This window comes from Xiphophorus hellerii, chromosome 20 (genome assembly GCF_003331165.1).
Source record: "Xiphophorus hellerii strain 12219 chromosome 20, Xiphophorus_hellerii-4.1, whole genome shotgun sequence".
Classification (NCBI taxonomy): domain Eukaryota; kingdom Metazoa; phylum Chordata; class Actinopteri; order Cyprinodontiformes; family Poeciliidae; genus Xiphophorus; species Xiphophorus hellerii.
In genome coordinates this window covers 2,764,975-2,783,801 of record NC_045691.1, presented here as the reverse complement: position 1 = coordinate 2,783,801, position 18,827 = coordinate 2,764,975, and the positions used below count along the sequence as shown (strand labels likewise).

Below are 18,827 nucleotides of genomic sequence, written 5' to 3'. Positions count from 1 at the left end.
AGCTGCAGCTGCTGACTGCTCCTCTATATCTGGCTGCCTCATGTGATCAGAAATACTTTCTGGCTTTAGTTTTTAAAATGCCATGTCATTATCATTAAACTTCACTCACTTTTAAAAAAAAAAAAAAAGAAAAAACAAAATGAAACTAGCCTAGACTCAATTTGATGACAGAATGGGCTGAGTACAGGGTAACAAGTTTTATTTTCTTTTTGGAGTACTTTCTGTGAACAGTATGAATTGCGTAATTTTATATTTTTATGAACAATTTTCTGTATGTTGTCCTCTAAGAGCTAAAGTCTGGTTCAAAGCCTCTTTTCATATTTTTATGCTGCTGTACATGTTCACTGTTAAATAAACTATATACACATACTTGTTGTACCGTAGAGTGTGTTAATGTTTGGTTTCAGGTTCTGCCTGCGGTTAAAATCCGTCACCAGCTGTCTGCTGTGGTGTTTGACATCATGTCTTTTGTTTTCATATCCTAGATCTTCAGCTGACATATTCCATGAAATATGAACAAATAATTCATTGGTACTCTGACTTATCCAATCCTTTTTAATAACCTTTGAGTTTATTCCAACCAGGCAATCTGTTCATGAGAGAAAACAGAATTTTTATTTAGATTTTTATCAGACAATACTGTAATTTAAAGAATCTGTTCCATATTTAATTTCCCCATCACAGCGAAGCACAAAAATCTCATTCATACTTACAATATATATGTGGCCTTACATATATAAGCTTTAGTTTGGCTTATATCAAACTAAAGCTTGATATATTAAAAAGAATGTAAGATAATTTATTTATGGTTTAAATATAAAAGCAGTGAAATGTAATGTATTATAAAACAAAAGTGAAAGTATTTGAATAATCATTAAAATAAACACTAAAATAATTTAGATGCAAACCAAGAAGGTGTTCTTTTTTTTTTCAAAAAACATAACCAGCAAATCCTGAAGATTTTTCATTTAACCACTCAAGCTTATTTCATACAATATTAGAATAATATGTAGAATATTACATAAATAATTACATTCCAGCCAAATAAGAAACAGTCATTTAGTGAGGACTTGATCATCTCCAGCAAAGGATGAATCTGCAGACAGAAAATCCTTCTAACGTCATGTGTACTGAAAGTGTAGGCAGATCTGATCATTATTTATTGATTAGCTGATTAATAACTGGATGCAAAAGGTGATTAATAGGAGATTTATTTTACAGAATGTGAACCAGGTGAAGCTAAAGATGCCACTAAAGGACTTCTGGGTAAAACAGATTTACATACAAAGAAGATTTTTCATCTTTAGTGGAAAATATTGATATTTTTGTATGGTTTTGGCTAAATTACTGCTCAAACTGTTCTTTCAGCAAACTGAAATCTGTTTATTTCAGTTAATGATTACCTTGGTCCCTAAATGAGTTGATTTTTTCCATTCATCACAATTAATCAGGTTGTTTAAGCCATAAAACTTTCTCATTCTTAGTTTTTAGCTCAGCAAAAGGCAGGACAGGTAATTGGTGAAAATGAGAAAACTTAAAGTCTTCATCACATACAGCTTCTGTCTGAGCTGCTGCTTGTTCATATTCCTGAACCATTTTCTTGTTTGAGGGGGAACAGAAGCTCCAAGAGGAATTCTGTTTGAATTTTGAAACTAAATAAAGTTTTAAATCCTCCACCCAGATCCTGGTAATCCCAACCAGCTGCTCTGATTCTCCTCCTCATCAGCAGTGAAGTGACCCTCACACCATCAGCCTCTTGCAGCCCTCAGCAGCACATTACTCAGGCTCAGATGACTGTTGGTGGAGCATCTTGTGACTGAGAGCAGAGCGGAAAGAAAGCCTCACAGTCTGCTGTTTGTTGGGCTGAGGACCAGTGGGACAATGTGTCAGCCTGAATCCCAGGAATGTTTGGTGTCAGAGAGCGCAGAACATGTGAACGCACAAAACACAAGCTGCCATTGATATGACTGAGTGGGAGGGGTGCAGGCTGTGTGACAGGCGCATTCACAGGAGGAATGCGATCTACGAAGGTGACAAAGGAAACATGTTTGTCTCTCTCACAGCCAGACAAATGTAGCTGCAGGAACCCGCTGGGCACAGAACTGAATTCACAGGTCAAGTTCAGGTCAAAATAATAGATAAATAAACATAACGGCGTGTCTCATTAGCTTAGAACAGGGGTGGGCACTCCTGGTCCTCGAGGGCCGGTGTCCTGCAACTTTTAGATGCATCTCTACTTCAACACACCTGAGTCAAATAATGAGGTCGTTAGCAGGACTCTGGAGAACTTGACTGCACTTAGGAGGTGATTCAGCTGTTGGATTCAGGTGTGTTGGACCAGGGAGACATCTAAGAGTTGCAGGACACCGGCCCTCAAGGACCAGGATTGCCCACCCCTGGCTTAGAATGAAGACCAAACGGGTTCCTGAGGAACCACACACTGGAACCGATTCATGATCAATTTCCAACAGCAGACAGGCAGCAGGTCATGTTACTGCAATAATCGCTTCAGATTCACATCCCAGCGTTCTGCATCTGAAACTAATGGAAGTTCTCCAACTTTACTCACACATGATCAGCTGGGAGGGAGAACAAAAACAAATCATGATCTGAATTATCCAGCAGCCATGTTCCTGATCCACAGCAGGCTTCAAGTCAGACGGGCCGCCAGGAAGGAATCAGCACCATCAGCTCATCATGGCATCTACTGGTGGCCACACTGAGGCTAATACGCTTATTTTTTGCTTAACGCTTTAGCTTTTTGCTAACTGTGCGCACTTAGCTTCCCCTAAATTATTTTTCCAGATAAATTCTAATTTACTTGGCTGTTCTGAAAACTTTCATTTGAATAAATTCAACATCTGTGTTGAAGTTTTAGTTATCGACTCTTCAGAATTAGTCAAGTGGTTAAATGTTTATATCCATGCTCTTATTTTGAAGTGGGAGAAGAGTTTATTCCAAAGTTCTGCTTCCTGTCCTCAAAGTCTAATATTTTCCTCCTAGAAACTTTGATCATATGTCTAATAAACAACAAACAGTAGAAAAAGGGCTCAACATGTGAAAATGACGTTATTTATATAGTTTCCCCCTGGTGACATTTTAGGAAACCAGAAACTGATGAGAGGAAAGACGTCAGAGAAAAAGAAGAAACATGCAGAAAGTTCAGGAGGAAGTGATTAAAGGTATTTGGGTTTGGGTCTGAATTAAAAACAAGTTCATGAGAAAAACAGAAACCCTGCAGATAGAAACCAAAACAGCTGAGATTCACAAACAGAATCACGTCCTGAAGCTTCTGAAAGCAGAAACAAGACCACACACACACCTACACACACACACACCCATACACGCGCACACACACGCAGTGGGAAATGTTCCATATGCTCACACTAACAGAGAGTGAAACACACCCTGTTCTGTTTTTCCTGTTCAACTCTGAGCCTCTTGAGTTTCTCTGAGCTGCTGATCTGTCCCAGTGAGACATGAACCGAACCACAACACCAGACCGGACCGGACCAGAACACCAGACCGGACCGGAGGAGGTGGGATGTTTCCTACCAGCGGCTCCGGTTCATCTCCCTCTGTCCTCCTGTCCCGGAGCCTCTTCTGCAACTGAGCATTCGGATCAGAACCAGCGTCGGCGCTGATGGATGACTGCCTGATTGGACTCGGTCACCGTGTCCAAACGCAGCCACGCCCCGACTGCAACACAAACACAGAACTGAACTGCATTCCTCTGACCCATTCCCACTGCACTGTCTGCTCTACGGGACAGGGACCTGGACCGGAACAGGGGCCAGAACCAGACCTGGAGGGGCCCGGAGCAGTCAGCAGCAGGTTCCTGCTGGCTGCACCTGCGGTCACCGTGACAACAAGCTGACAGGAAGGTAGAAGCAAACCGCAGTAGGGAGTCTGTGCAGCGTTGGCGATCTGAACAGGAACCAGAACCGAGTGTCAGCAGGGTTCTCCAGCCGACCCAACCCGACCGGCTCGTCTCGTGACTCTTCCCAGCCACATGATCACAGGAAGAGCCCAGCGGCCCAAACACACAGACTCAAGCTTCACGGCGAAAACGTGGCAGAAACGTCATGAAGATCTGGACAGGATCGTGAACAAAACCAGAACCAGAATTATTTCTGGAACATTGATCAGCGCATTCAGCATTCTGCAGCAGAAATAAAGATCCAGTCTTTAGACTCTCTAATTACCAACCAGAGCTCCTCCCTGCAGCATTTAACACAATCAGGAGAACCCGGAGAAACCCAGTACCAGTAGAACCCGGAGGAACCCGGTAGAACCTGGAGACTCTTTAACATCCTTTACTGTAACATCTGGACTTTATCGTAAGTTTTCTCTGTATCCGAACAACCTGGGCCACCAGCAGCAGATATTTAATAAGTACATACTCCACATAGAAAGTACTCCCCGTCCAAAGTCCAGAACTCAACCCAAAACAGCTCAAACACCCAGCAGAGACTGGAGTCTCTCATCAGAATATAGGACTGGACTTAAATGGTTCTGATTGGATCAGCTGATCAGATTATCTACATCTCAAATGGTAAAATTGTTCTGAATAAAGAAGTGACTCAGCAGCACCATGACGGTTTATACAGAACACGTGGCCCAGTCACATGACTACCACCAGAACTTTCCGGACCAGAAAGTGGGTCGGACTGCAGCTGAGTTCCATGTAGACTACAGTAGAAAGCGACCGCAGGTCCAACCAGAGGAGAACCAGGCGGAGACAGCATCATGCTGAATCACTGTTAGATTTACAGTCACACTGAAGCCCGTTGGATCAGAACCAAATCGGATCTTGAAAGAGAAGAAGCTGCCAGATGTTTGAATCAACTTCAGTCCAGCATGTAGGTTTCAGCTCTTATTGTGATGGTCTGAAAGAAGTTGTGTCTCAGCATCAGTTGTTCTGAGTGTAAAAGGACCATCAGGTCTGGTTCTGATGGTCCAGGCTGGTACGTTAAGCCGACCTTCTGAGCCCAGCCCACATCTTGTTAGCAGTTAGCTTACCTAGCATTAGCATACCTAGCATTAGCATTAGCAGCTAGAGAGATCTGGAGAGAAGAGAAACACGATGGCTCTCCTCGAGGTTCGGTTCGGACAAGGAACCAGAATCAGAACATCTGTCCTGCTACGACCCGTTTCTGTAAAAACTAAACCATGGAAGGTAACCAGAGTCCAGCCTATTTCTGTCTGAGCCATGTCTGGTTTTGCGCCAGCGTGAACCTCAGTCTGAGGAACGGAACCAGGAAGTTAAATTCGACCCAAACCACAAACACCTGCTGGCTGCCAGAGGAGCAGGAAGTGAACCCGACCAGAGGAAACCGACCAGAGGAAACCACCCGGGTTCCGGTTGGGTCCATCACAAGGACCGGTAGAGGATCTCACAGCAGAACTCTGATTTAAAAATCATTAGAATGAACATGCAGATCAGCTGTGGAGGAAACAACTGGACTCCACTCTATCTCTAATCTCTGCTCCTCTCTCTCTTTATCAGCTGTTAACATGCTGCACAGGAATGCCCAGTAAGCTGCCTGACTAAAAATACACACAGACAGATAGAGGATCCCAGACTCTGTCCTGGAGGCGTTAAAGTGGCAGAATTATGTGTTTTCCAGACACACAGAATCATTTTATAGCACAACTGTGTTACCTTAGGTTGTTAGAAAGTTCTTTGAGATAAGAAATTTGACTTCACAATGTAACACCTTAAAACAGGGCCTCTGTCTCTTTAAGAAGCTCCTGCTGTTTTTGAAACTACGCATTCAGGAAGTCGTCACAACATGGCTCCTCTATTAACCCTTTAACAACGTTTTTACCAGCGTTATATTGAGAAGTAGCTCCTATAATGAGCTCAGCAGCTCCATCAAGTGTTTGCTAATTGTTGCCGGCTAGGTGTTCCAGCACCTGAGTGGGGGAAGACTGCTTTGTGAGGCAGAAGCTTGAAAACTGCAGCTCCGAGGAGGGGCTGCACCTCGAAGGCGAGGCTAGGTCCAACCAAACGTTTTACACAGCTGACTGGTTGCCATGGAGATCAAAGGATTCTCAAACATGCATAAAAGAATCAAAGCAACACTCCAGGAATTAACATTATAATAATGCAAAGTTCAACAACTAGACTTTACATAATACTACCCATTTAAAGGACAGTAGTCCTCCTGTCTGTTAGACCAGAGGACTACTGTCTCGTGTCCTCTGGTCCAACAGAACCGCCAGCAGGAACCAGGGCCAGTCTGGTTGGTTCCTCTGGGTTCCAACATGGTGGCAGCTCTAAGGTCAGTGATGTGAGAAGCTCTTCTAGAATCAGAGGAGATGCTGCACCAATCAGAGAACATCTTCACTGCATGGAAGAACTGAAGATGTTTTTATCTTTAATACAAGCTGAAAGCCAAAATCTGAAAACTGGTTTTAATAATAAATAACTTCTCAGTGAGAGGCGGTTTAAACCTAGACAGAAACATTTTCAGAAGATAAAATATTTCTTCTTTAACAGAATACAGCAAGGTGAGATGTTAATAATAACGAACAGCTGTGAACTCTGACAGCTTCCCTATTCAGCTGCTTCTGACCTCAGAATGAGCCTGAAGACCTCAGGATGATGAGACAGAGGCAGCAGAAAATGGATCGTTTTCCATCTTCACACAGACATTAACAAGCTTCATTTCTGGAAACGCGTCTCCAAGAAGGAGAGGCGCTGCAGTCTGAACCAGAACCACAAACCCGTCAGACACGTTCACAGCAGCCGTCAGCACCTTTCTGCACCCATAATTAACATGCTAACGGTAGCAGCTCCATGAGGTGACAAACAGCAGTTAAAGTTAGAGCATTGAGAAAAGGAGAGCGAGTAAGGAGCAAAGCAGAGAAACGTCCTTCCTCTCTAAAGGATGAAGATCTGAAGAAGCTTCAGCTGCTGGATTTACCTAAAAATTCACTAAATGCTCAGAAATCTCTAGACACGTAGCATGAAACCTGCTAGCCTAGCATGTAACCTATTAGTCTAGCATGAAACTTGCTAGCCTAGCATGAAGCTCTCAAATCACCTAGCATGAAACCTGCTAGCCTAGAATGAAGCTCTGTAAACACCAAGCATAAAACCTGCTAGCCTAGCGTGAAGCTCCAGTCACTGGTTCAGTCAAGTCTTCACACAGATACTCTGGTTCTTCATTTTTTCATATTTAGTTTCTAAACACATTTTAAAAGTTGAAACAATTTAGTCAATAGATCCATTTCATGACCTCAGAAAAGTTCCTAGAAAGGATTTTTTCTTTCTGCACATATGTTATACAAATACCAATGTATTGTATTACAAACTTATTTTATAACTGCACTGGTAGAGTACACTTAAACACACCGACAGCTTCACAAGCAAACACATCTAAAAACAACTTTAATTTGTTCAGTTGGTGCAGTTAGGAATAGAACAGCAAATGCAAAAATAAACTGCAACAAACCTATCAAATAGTTCAGCAAGTGCAATTAGAAATTCTAAATATAATGTAAAATACATAATAAATAGTTGTTGCTCAGAGAACAAAGCATAGAATTAGACTGAATAGATAGGGCTTATTGTCACAGACACTCGGTCTAGAATTTTTTTCAATATGCGGACCGATGCAGATATTAATATGAGCCTCAGCGTCCATCTGCCTGCAGGTGATGAAAACGCTGCAGGATGCGCTGTTGCTGCAACATCGCTGTGGTGAAATCTCTGTTTGCAACAGTAGAGTGTGAAACTCCTGCAGTGAAACACGCCGACCTCGGCCCAGTCAGCCAACCTCTGGTTCCGGGTCAGACCTCCGGTTCCGGGTGGGACGGATCCGGTTCACGCCTTTGCTTCTGGGATTATTGTTGAAGCAGCAACAGGATCCTCTCATGATGATTAATGAGATTAATGATCAAACGCTACAGATTTACTGGTCGATAATCAATAATGATTCCATTAAACCAGCCAGTGTCCAGCGGAGACAGCATTTGTAGGCAGCGTCTTACCCAAAGAATAACAGAACTAACTGATGAGTTTCTGCTGACCACCTCATGAAAACTTTCAGCCGGTAATAATAATAATTTCTGCTTAGTGTGAATCAGGACCTTCATTCATTTAATAAAGGCTCTGTGCACCCCACCCCCACCCGCTGCTGCAGGCCGGCTTGCTGCCTGCGCCCGCAACCTGCCAATGTTTGTTAGTCTCTAATAAAACCCAAACGAGTAAACAAATGTGATTATGGCTGAATTGAATCTTTAAGCAACTGATTTAGAAGCAAAGTTACTGGGAAACGATGAAAGCTGAAGCCGATTAGATCAGCGACTTGATCTAATGAGACAGCACGACTAACCTCCACACACACACACACACACACACACAGCCACACTACCACCCACTGAACACCTGCCAACACACACACAGCCGTTATGCAAGTGTGTGTCAGGAGGACGAATTCAGATAGTTCAGTTACAATCATCCATCCAGCTGGACATCAGCTGGGGGACAGGTCCAGAACCAGAACCAGAATCATTCACAACGAGAAACATTGTCTTAAAACAACAATGTTATTGTTTATCATGATTCATTGTTTTGCCCAGTGTATTATAAGCCTGGCAGGCCGCCAGGTTTTACTTGGCCCCCCACCAGGCTAACAATCCTTAGTTTATTTATTTTAGTGTTTTTATTTATATTTTTGTCTTTTAAAGACTATTTATATATGGTGTTTAGGTATTGTTAATAATATCTTCCAATACCACAACAGGTGATATTTTAAAAATTTCCTGTCAACATTAAACATTTTTTAAGTCAAAAACAAGGCGGGCTGGGCGTGCCGTGGTGGCGTAGGGGTTAGCGCAACCCATGTTTGGAGGCCTTGAGTCCTCGACGCGGCTGTCGCGGGTTTGACTCCCGGACCCGACGATATTTGCCGCATGTCTTCCCCCTCTCTCTTCCCCCCTCTCCTTCAGCCTACTTTCATATAAGGGACACTAGAGCCCACAAAAGACCCCCTGGAGGGGTAAAAAAAACAAAAACACACGGTGGGCTGTTGGATGACTGTCCTAGGACTGTTAACACTGGGCTTAGCTAGTTTTCTGGGGGAAACCCTGTGATTACCTCGATAATTTATCATCCAGGCCTAGCTGTATGTAATCATATCATCATGTGTAGTGGAACAGAACCCACTTCCACCATGGGACTGGTGGGAAGAGTCAGTGGGTGAGTGTGGAGCCCAGCTGGCAGAGCAACAAGCAGGGGAGCCCCGCTCTGCCATGAAATAATGATGAAGGCCAAGCACTCCATCATAGGACTCTGCGGAGCTTCCCCATCTTAAATATAGCTGCAGCGCTGCATTAATAATTAATGCTAACTAGCATGAGAGGCAGAGTGCTGCTGGATGCGGCTCAGGGCCGGGATTCCTTCCTCCCTCTCTGGGGCGGCCTTCATGTTCCACCACGTTTAAACACTCTGCCACTGTTTCAGTCCAAACAGGAAATACTGACACACTGACCGATGTGTCAGTGTGTCACACTGACACACCGTGTCTGTATGTGGAAACACATACAGAATGTGTATGGAAACACATACACACATACATCGCTTCAGAAAAGGCAAAACTCAAATTTTTTTTACTCTTGGTTGAGTTGGTTTCTGGTTTTTCATTATAATAAAGAGTTAACGCGCTGAGGGGAGATGGAAACAGATGTGGTAATTAGGTCCTGATGTAGCAAACATTCACATCCACTCCTGCCTTACCAGAGCAACCGAACTCTCTCTCTGCTCCGTGCCAGTTTCAACCTATACTTCCTGTTTATTGCAGCCATGTGCAGTTTCTGATGACATCACGCTCTGGTCAGTCTGGTTGATTCACTCTGAACCAGCAATGGAAAAATGCTCAAATTGCATTTTTTTTTTTTGCAACATTGTAAAAGTTGCAAAAAAGAAGGAAACATAACAACAGTAAAATGACCATGTGCTATATTCATCTCAATCACTGAAATGACTTTCTTCTCATGCAAAAGAACAGAAATCATTAAAATTAAACAACTTGTTGCTAAAAAAAAGAGAGAAAGAGAGCAGCTGCATCACTTCCTGTCCAACAGCGTGCACTTTAATATCAATTCCTTACCGTTTGGAAGAATTACTGAGGACACTTCCTGTTTCTGTTCAGCATATTATTTCCATAATTATCCAGATTAAAATGTCTACTTTCTTCATGTTAAATATTGCAACTCATCAAACAATAAATTACTTGATATTTAGGGGCATTTCTAAACTTTTTTGCCATCTGTTAAATTTAGATAACTTTAATTTTAAGTTGTATAATCCTGAAAGATCTAGAGTAATCTAGACTGTATCCTCATTTTTAAACAGCTTAAGATGTAGAAATATTTCCACAGGTTCCAAATAGAAGTCAAGAGGGCAGGAAAATCATGCGTTTTATCTTTGTGTGTGGTTCTTAATCAATGGGCTGGACTCAAAGATAAAGAAAGTAAATCATGGAAGAAAGTCTGGAAGTCAACCATTGTTCCAGTTTCTTTACTACAGATTGTAAATCACGCACTGACTGCACCTTTAGACATTTTATCAGGTCAGCAGGTCTAATTCAAACTTTAATCACTAACTGAGCTCTGCATTTTCCATTCCTTTTACAGAGAAAAGACACTGACCATGAAAGTGATCAAAGTCTCAGGAGGTCAAAGGTCAGTGGAGCCTCTGAAGGAATCAAGTCAGACTGATCATTAGTCGCTTCCAACAGAAAGAGGAAATAATATCTAAATGTTCATCATTTTAAGCTTCCTTCTTCACGAAACATTAAAAACATGGCGTGGCGACAGATTTTAGAGGTTAGAAGATTCACTTCTGACTTTGGTTAAAGACCAGGAGCCATTTCTCCGGCTAGTGCTAGGCTATCACGGTTGATTTGGACTTATTTTCCCAGAATGCTCTGCGCAGTAGTTCATTTCCTGGTTTTGGAGCGGTTTCCAGTCCGCATGGCTTTCATATATGCATTCAAACCAAACCAGAGTTCACTACAACTGAACCCAGACCGACATTTGTAGGCAGACCAGAGTTCAGTTTTTTGGTCTGCATCAGAGTTCAATTAGTATTCACAACTCCCCAACAACTGAACCGGACTAACGGACTAGAGTTGATTAAAGCTGATTGACCAGGGCTGGTGGGAACGATGCAGTCTGAACCAGACTGGAGGAACATCACCAGAACCATTATATGGACTCAGGAAACTCATGACTATTAGAAAAAGCAAAATGACTGGAAGAGAGTGAGTTAAGCTGTCAGTGAGCTGGTGAAGTGTTGATTCTTGGTTTCAGACCATCTGGAACACCTAACAGAGCAGCTGCAGATCACAGGCAAACATGAAGACACCTGAGCGTCCAGCAGGACATTAGGAGGACAGAGACATCGAGTCAGCACATGTCACTTCCTGTGCTCCTCCTCAGCAGCAGCTTCTGTCTGCAGGTAAACATGACTCAGCGTTTCCTTTCTGAGGATCAGCTGCCTTCAGCCTCTCAATAGCCAAGTTTCCATCAATATTTTGAAGCATAGGCAAAATTCTAAACAACTTCCTCAATTTAAAAAGAAAAGTATTTTGCTCATGTGATGTGGTTTTTGGCTTTTCCAAAAAGGAGTTAATCCAAAACTATTTGCGTGATAAGTTCTGACGAAGCAAACTTTTCCAGTCCCTGGTATGTCTGTGCCTTACCAGAGGCACCAAACTCTGAAAAAGTCCAAACCTCCAAGATGGGAGGATTGTAGCCAAGCGAGAGGAACTCCAGGCTGGGGTGTGAGGAACGCTGAGCGTTAGCAACTTCTACTTCCTGTTTGCTCCAGCCATGCGTAGCGCCAACATCTGATGACATCACATTCTGCGTTGTCTGGCTGATTCACTCCAAACCAGCAGATGGAAACACGAATAACTCACATTTTCCTTTTATGTGACATTTCAAAAGTTTCCTTAAAATTCTCATGACAACTGGATGGAAACAAAGTTAATGCTTCAACAGCCCATCTACAGTACATCCCCGCTGCATGTAGAGCTGCATGCTCTACATGCAGCTCTACATGCTGCATTACAGCTCAGTCTGATATGAACCATGCAGCTCATATATTATTATTGCTCCAGCTAACCCTCATCTTCATCACTCCTCTTCATTTTCTCCCATCAGTCTCTGTTTGATGTGAAAATAGAAAGTAATGGAAATATTGAGACGTAAATCATTAACGGGTCAGCTGACCCAAGTTCTTCACATTCAGAACCAGCGATCGTTTCTCATGACCGTCTCACTGTATTCTGATGTTAACGGCACTAACTCAACTCTAACTGGTCGAGTTAATGAGCGGTCACACCCCATCTATAGGTTGCCCAGGTGACCGAGGTCTGATCCAGGTTGGATCGTTGTTCACTCACGGAAACGAAAGCAATAAATAACATTAAAAACAGACTGAATCTCTCTGCTTTGGGTTCATAAACAAAACCCAGATAATGAGAACTCCATCCAGCTTCTAGGAAAAAGATCTTTGTTTCCACCCCAACAGGAAAGTTTGACTGAAAAGTTGCTTCTGATTAACATTTCTCCTGGAACAACTCAGGCTGGCAAGCGTAACACAAATGAAGACTTTTTCACCCAAAAGCAATCCGATCTGTTCCACTTCCAGATGTGGAGCTAAACAGTTTTCAAAATGTCTGCAGACTGAAAGGTCATGTCGCATTTTATCTTTTACATCATTGATATGAGACGCGACATAATTCTGATGGTAAATTTTATCACCTTTCTTTGTCTGGTTCTGAGCTGGTGACCATGCTGTCTGCTCTGAACAACTTTAAAATCCATCAATAGACGGCGGTGGCCATCTTTACTGTCTTAAACAGAACGCTGCTGGGTGACGGCTACGTTCTTCTTCTGCGCATTGTTTTGGGATCAGAAACTGTTTACATGGAAGTCTGACTGCAGTTGGGTTTAAATAGAAAGAACGAACATGCAGAAAAATATTTAAAAAATAAAACAGATTTCAGCTAAAAAATAAAAATAAAAGAGCTTTGTAACAACTTGATCCCCTCATAAACAAAACGTGTCACTAAATATGTCAGCTACAGAGAGCCGGAAAGGACAATATTTAAATATCTAGCTGACTGCAGTGAAGACTGTTCTCAGTTCGGTATCAATATTCAGATTTTCCTCAACTTGTGAAGTGAAAACACTGAAAGCTGAAATAAACCAACAGAATATGAAGTCATAATCTGCTGATTTGATTTATTGTCAGAATCTTGTTCCATGTCTGAATGGAAAGTCACAAGTTGAAACTGGTTAAACATTCATCTCATTATGCAGCAACCACTCTAAATCATTCTAGTTAACCATTTACCCACAGCTGGAGTCAAACCATGCAGACTGCACAGCTCCGGCCGGTTCGGTTCTGGTTCCACCCAACTGGACCAGAACTGCACCCCGAAATAAACTTTATTTCTGATTATGTATTATTTGCTTCAAATCTGCAGTAAAGAGTTGAGTAAACTATAAAATTCATGCTAAATGGTGTTTAGAACGTCAGACATCTAACTGTTTGTTTTAAAGGTATTTTTCAGATTAAAATGATTTTTGCAGCAGCAGTTTAATGTGAGACGTTCAGCATGGAGGAGATGACTTCATCGCTCATCACAGATGGAGGCGGACGTCGACGAAGAGGAGATGTTTTTCATTTTGCAATCGCAGATAAAGAAATTAAAAGAAGATTTCTTCCAACTGGCCGCTGCATCAGTTGAGGCTCCCACGCTATGGTAATGATGGAGCTGCAGCGGGTTCACTGCCGGACCGGACCGACTACCAGAACCGCTCCTCACCGCTGCAGCAAACACTAAAGTTGGATATTGATCCAAACTGATCAGTGGAGGAGAATCACTGCAACCAACTAATCTTGTAAAATCTGCTGTTTTCAGACGAAACTTAAGATTTCAGGTGTATTATCAGATGATTAAACATCTAGTCAGGATTTTGTCGGTACGGCTTGTTAATGATGGAAACTACGGCCCAGTTTGAAGCAGAAACTGGCTCCAGGGGCAGAGGAGATCAATCAGTTCTGGTTAGCATGTAGGCCAGCTAGCCTGGAGCTAACGCCACGAAACGGTACGCAACTTTAGAGAGATGCATTCAGAGCAACATGGACCTGCAGGACAGACAGCAGAGAGGATTCACACAGAGAGGAGTTTATGAACTGGAGATCCAGAACCAGAACCAGGTATGACTGACAGACCGGTCCACCAGGTCATCTCTACACATTCACAGTTAATAATCATCCAACTGTTACCAGCTCAGCTACTTTCTTGCTATATTTAGCAACATTTCAGACAAAAACAAGGCTGTTAAAATCGGAATCGGCAGATCAGGCTTTTTAAAGATCGATCAGAAAACTGAAATCAGTCCACTCCTTTAAATAAACAAATAAATATAAATATTTTCAAAACCTTTTTTTCAATCATGCTTTCTGGGAGTTGAGCTGCACTCAAAGTCTAACTAAGTAAAAGCTGTAATCTGAGATGGCGCCCTGATATCACTCTGAACCGTGGTGAAAAATAATAAATAAACTCTGATTTTCCAGAATTTAATCTTCATAAACAGCAAATTCCATTAAAGGCTAAAATTAATTCATTGCACAGCCATACTGGATATTAAAAAATACTAATTGATGCAATCATCATTTAAATTGACCCTGATGATACATTTTTTTTATCATGTTTATAATTAATTCACAACAAATTACTGGGCTGAAGCTTGAAGTGGGCGTGGCCCGTCCCTACTGGAGCAAACCAGTTTCCACCCCAGCAAACTCCCAGCATGCAGCTGGCAGGAAGGATTCGCTCCACATCCTTCAGCAGCCCAGAGCATCACACCACCAACACCATGCTTCACTGTCAGCATGAGGATCCTCCTAAACGTTAGTTTTCCACCAAATGCACCAAGATAAACTCTTCCTCCTCAGTCAGTCTCAGAATATTTCCCAGATGTATTTTGGTGGTTAATCAAATTTTTAAAAAGTAGCATCCTACAGATTTATCATTTACCCGCTTAAACTTTTTTATACAATTATAAAAATATTAAAAGATGCAAATAAAAAATTATTCAATTCCCTTTTTAAAATAAGAAAATAAACACTGGTAACAATTTACTTAATGGGGCGTGCACAATACTGACATGAAGTTGTCATGAACATGAAGGAGTCTTTATGAATGTCTATGACTGTTGTCATGAAGAGTCTTTCGGTAAATAATGACACTTTTAATGGAAAGTTGCTCTAAAAGTTGCATTGAAAGTCCATTAAAAGTGCCAACTTTGCATTAAAGTTTAATTATTTACAAAATAAAACAAAGTTACCACTTTTAATGCAATTTTTAGAGCAACTTTCCATTAAAAGTGTCATTATTTACCGAATGACACTTCATGACAACAGTCATAGACATTCATAAACACTCCTTCATATTCATGACAGAGGTTATGTCATGTTTATGACAGCATCATGTCAGTATTATGCACACCCCGTCAAATAAAGTGTTACCTAAACATTTTATCATTCCTTGATTATTTGTAGCAAATAATGCATTTGCAGTTAGAAAAATCCTTTTAATATCAACATGTGGAAAACTCCAGTAGAAAGCGCTTTCTGCTGGACTAAACATCAATGCAGTGTAGGATTATTGTACTGAATAATCGATTAATAACTGGATACAATAAGGTGATTAATAGTAGGCTGGTCACAATAAGCAATAAATCAGTTAATCACGTGATTCAGGCATCCATTAATTTATTTTATTTGTTGTTTCTGTTGTTTTGTTTATTTATTTGGGATATTTAAAATGTCTTCCAGATGCAGTGTTAAACGTTTATTAGAATTTAAATGATCGTCGATAAGGTGTTCTTGCATTACTATGTCATTACTGTTATATTACTTAAAAATGGTTTCAAAACAAAGATATTACCTTTAATCGTGATTACTTCTGGGACAAAATTTATCATTAGTCATAATAATTAATAGAAGATTTTTTACAAAATATGAAACCAGGTGAAGCTAAATCTTTAATACAATAAATATATATATTTTTGTACAGTTTTTGGTTAATTACTACTCTCAGTGTGTTAATAGAGTCTGTATACTCCAGTTTACGATTAATCGATTATTCAATTGGGTGATTATTTGAATCGTCTCAGCTCTTCTTGTCTTATTTGCCTGATACAGGCTGAAATTGTTGCTTTCCAACCTGCAGATATTAACATTCAGGGAGCAAACAGCGAGAAATTCCTCAGCAAACAACCAGGAAACTATGGATATGAACTCCAGTTCCTACTTCACATTTCAAATAAACATTCAAATCTGATTCAAATGCGCATCATTTCCATTCCTCTCTGCAGCCTGCATGTCTGTCGGGGGGGCTAAGCTGCAGCAATGCCCTCCTTGGAGGTCACAAGCCGAGGAGGAGTCACGCAGCCGAGATGCGGGATCCCCCTCCTTCCTAACGCAATAAGGCGGGACACACCCAGCCGGAGAGGAGGGGAGGAGGTGGGAGGAAAGAGAGGAGAGAGCCTCATCCACCCTTCCAGGCGGATGACGTAAGGACGGCTCTTTATGCGCTAAAGCCCCGTTAATTAGAAGAAACGAACTAGGTGAGGATTTTTCCACCTCCACTGCAGGAGCCTGATGTTGGGGGGGGGGGAAACCACTCCGACCAGCCCGACGAGCTGAGCCAGCTTGATACCACAGATCCACCCGGGCAGTCCCCAGAGCAACCAGTGGCACCGGGAGAAACCAGAGACTCCCGAAAACTGGTTCCAGACCCCCAGAAAAAAAACACCCGCAGCGCCATCCACACACTGCGCCACTTTTAAACACATTCCCCGCAAACCCAGCGCCGTTCGGCTCAGTTAACACCCCCAACCAGGTTACTGGGAACCAGCTCCCCCAGTTCGGCAGGGTTGTGGGGCACAGAAACATCCTGGGTGAAATGGAAAAGCAACTTTAGCCGCTGATCCAGCCAGTCTCATGGAAAGTGGCCACTTAATGGAAGTTTGATGATTCAAACCCGATAATAAAACCAACTCGACGCGTTTTAGCGGCATCCGCCTCGCGGTGCGGGTAAACCGGGAGATCACGGGCTTTAACGGCCGAGTCAGTCCGTTTCCGAGCCCCCAAAAACGGGCGCAGGTCTCCATGGAGCTCTGACTGCGGATGGAGGAGGCACGTACCGCCGCGGCTGTACCCGAGCTAACCGTCCGGAACACGAAGCCGCGGGGGGGGGGGGGGGGGGGGGGGGGGGGAAACGAGCCGCGGTGTTTCCACAGCTGGAGCCGGGATTAAAACCCGGGGATCCAGATCGACGTGAAAGTGGATCTTAGTGGGTTCGCCACGGCTTCACACCTGTGGATAACCAAGGCGGATAATAAGGAGGAAAAACAGCCGGAGTCCGTTTCCTGGCGCAAACAGCCTCGATAATTAGCAATAAAAAACCCTCCAGAATTTAGAGAACAAAACAGAACATTCAACATGTCGGATCCGCGTCTTCCAGCCACAAGTGGACATAAAGTTTAACTGCGCAGGAATTAGACGGTACCTTCAACAGGCGAGTTCTGGTCCAAATCACGTCCTGCTACTGAGTCCGAACCGCGGGGCAGCGTCCTTACTGGGGCTGGTCCATCTCCCAACAGGGCTCCGCGGTGGAACAACCTCCGAGCAGCGGGGAGGAAGAAGAGGAGGAGGAAGAGGAGGAAGGGGGGGACCTCCAACTGGTCTTCGTCCCGACGTTGAAACCAGTTCCTTCAGCAGCGGAGAACAGACTCTGGTCCTGGGGGCGAAAACGAACCGAATCCAGAAAAGAATCGATAAGGAGGGGCTGAAAAAAAAGTCACCTCCCCACTCCTGGCGCTGCAGGTCCGGTAAATGGAGCCCGTTCGCGGCGGTGCTGTTGGGTTTCGGACTCGGTGGGTTCCGACAACGACTACATCCAGAAAGAGACCCGGGAAAACTGCCGGAGCGACGTCTGCCGCACGAGCCGCGAGAGGCGGGGCCAGGCCGGGATCACCCTGCCAGCTTTTTAAGGTGGCTCCGGGAGTTAATTAGATCAAGAAACAGAAACCATTAGCCCGGACCGAACCGGACCGAAGCACATCTGGACCGAGACAGCAAGTCCAGGCTGGGGGAAAGCGAAACTAGTCCACATCCAGGGGGGTTTAACCAGTTATGGGAGAGGAGTCAACCCCCCAGTTGACCTGCTCACCTTAACGGCGCTTCATGTTGCGCTAACCTTTAATTTAAGATGCAGGAGGGTTGCAGCCTCTGGCCCTGTTTCTGTTTGTTTTGAAGGTGGGGAAGGCTGGCTGGGTTGATGGAAATGGTTGACAGTTTGGCCGTGGTGCATTTTGGGATCAATATTTGTCTCTCTTTTTTTTTGTTGTTGATCGCATCAAGCCTTTTGAACTAAATTTAGCATCACCAGAAGTCGGTCAGTATCAGATCTATACTAGAGTGGTAAGAGCCATACTGTAGATTAAAATCCCTAAATTTATTTTATTTTTGTATTGTAGTTTCTCAAGTCTGCCTCAAAAAAGAATTTGTTTTCATTTGCTCTCAAATTATATTTTTTGCACTTTGTTTTATTTTTCATTTTCTACCATCATCAAACTTTCAAACCTGCTCCTGCATTATTACACAACACTTAAACATTCTTTAAACGTCTGTTGTTTGTTAAACCATAATTTTACTAATGAAAACACAACAATATCATTAAATAGCCTCATCTTTTGAACGTAGAGTTATAGAAAATGATGTGATC

General features: G+C 42.8%; 1 protein-coding gene across 6 annotated transcripts in view; it reads right to left on the bottom strand.

Moving 5' to 3' along the window:
• The window catches only part of LOC116710278 (plasma membrane calcium-transporting ATPase 1-like), a 66,889-nt gene extending 48,697 nt beyond the window's left edge, over window positions 1-18,192 (bottom strand). Inside the window, exon 1 of one of the 6 annotated variants that reach the window (XM_032549246.1) lies at window positions 17,610-18,192. The gene's annotated coding sequence lies outside the window, so the exon portion shown is untranslated. Of the gene's footprint in view, window positions 1-3,555; window positions 3,678-17,609 lie in introns of those variants that run through there. The other 5 variants (XM_032549250.1, XM_032549244.1, XM_032549249.1 and 2 more) reach the window with 5 other exon arrangements.
• Window positions 18,193-18,827: the final 635 nt, after the last annotated feature.